Raw genomic sequence first — 1756 nt, 5'->3', positions numbered from 1 at the left:
TTTTGCGTTTTCTCTGCTGTTATTGAGCAATTTGTATGAACTTACGGCTATACCCAAATATCAAATGAATCTATGTATCCTGCTTTCTTTACAAAATTGGTTATAACATATTTTTCTTATATTCAACAACACTATTAATATTTAACGTGGCAGAACAATTAACTACAACAAATAAACTCATCATAGATACCAGGATTAAATTTTGTATTTACGCCAGACGCGCGTTTTGTCCACAAAAGACTCATCAGTGACACTCGAAATGTTAAAAAGGCCAAATAAAGAATGAATTTGGAGAGTATTGAGGACCAAAATTCCGAAATGTTTTGCCAAATACAGCTAAGGTTTTCTCTTCCTGAGGTAGAAAAGTCTTAGTATTTCAAAAGTTCAAACGTTTTGTAAACATTTAATTTATAAATATGAACATATCAATGATAATTCATGTCAGCACAGAAGTGCTGACTACTGGGCTGGTGGTGCCTCGTTGAATTAAAACTCCACCAGCAGTGGCTTCGAACCAGTGGTTGTAAATAAACTCATCATAGATACCCCAAATGATAATTGGTTACAAGTGTTTATACAGTTACATAGAGTTATTTCCACCTACAAAGATAGAATAATAAGAAGATGTGGTATGATTTTTAACGTAAAAACTCTCCATTACAAACCAAATGACGCAGAAGTTAACAACTATCGGTTACCGTACGGCCTTCAACAATTGCAAAAACCAATACCGCTTAGCTAACAATAAAAGGTACAAAAATGACTATGTGTATCAATTTAAAAGAGAAAACTACGGTCTGATCCATGTAAATAAAAAAAGAAAAGAAAAACAAATATGAAATACAGCAAAAACCACAATTTCTAGATTAAAGGCTCTGGTTATAGGTCGGCTACATACGGAATTGTATGTCTTTCTTCAAAGGAATCACCCGGTTGATAGGAAGCTTTAATGAAAAAGTAAAAAGTCACTATTTGTCATGATAAGACTGCCAGCTACAATTTGTTGAAACATTATTCAATAGCCTTTACATGAATTTATCAAGTGTTGGCTCTGAACCATTTTTTTTTTTATTTTTTTTTATTAAGTAAAGTTTGTAAGCGAAAACAAATAAGTCTTTCATGTATCTCAAACGTCATTATCGCTCAGTTTGTCATTCGAAACACATAACATAAAGTTCTGATGATTCATCCCTACTACAAAGGGACGTAACTTGAGACAAAATGAACAGTGACAAATTTTCATAATATTTATTATTAAAAAAAGCAGATACATAAGAAAATGCCTTTACCAAGTCAGGAATATGACAGTTGTTATCCATTCGTTTGATGTTTGAGCTTTTGATTTTGCCATTTGATTAGGGACTTTCCGTTTTGAACTTTCCTCGGTGTTCAGTATGTTTGTGGTTTAACTTCATACATAAGACTTGTTGGTTTACACCGTACTGGAAATAGTACTCCGACATTAGGATAATCGTTAATCGTGTAACAGGTATACAACGATTTTGTGTTGTCATCATATCAAAAAGAAGGTGTTGTATGATTTCCAAGGAGACAAGTCTTTACAAGAGATTAAATGACACAGACAAACATAGGTCACCGTACGGCCTTCAACAATGAGTTAAACCCATACCACATAGTCAGATGTATGAGCCCACACAATCATAAATGTCAAACAACAATGAACAATTCAAACGAGAAAACCAAATACCTACTCAATGTACTAAAATATGATAAACAATATGTAACACAGCAACAA

This window comes from Mytilus edulis, chromosome 6 (assembly GCF_963676685.1).
Source record: "Mytilus edulis chromosome 6, xbMytEdul2.2, whole genome shotgun sequence".
NCBI classification, from domain to species: Eukaryota; Metazoa; Mollusca; class Bivalvia; order Mytilida; family Mytilidae; genus Mytilus; species Mytilus edulis.
The sequence above is the reverse complement of the archived record's forward strand: the minus strand, read 5'-3'. Positions refer to the sequence as shown.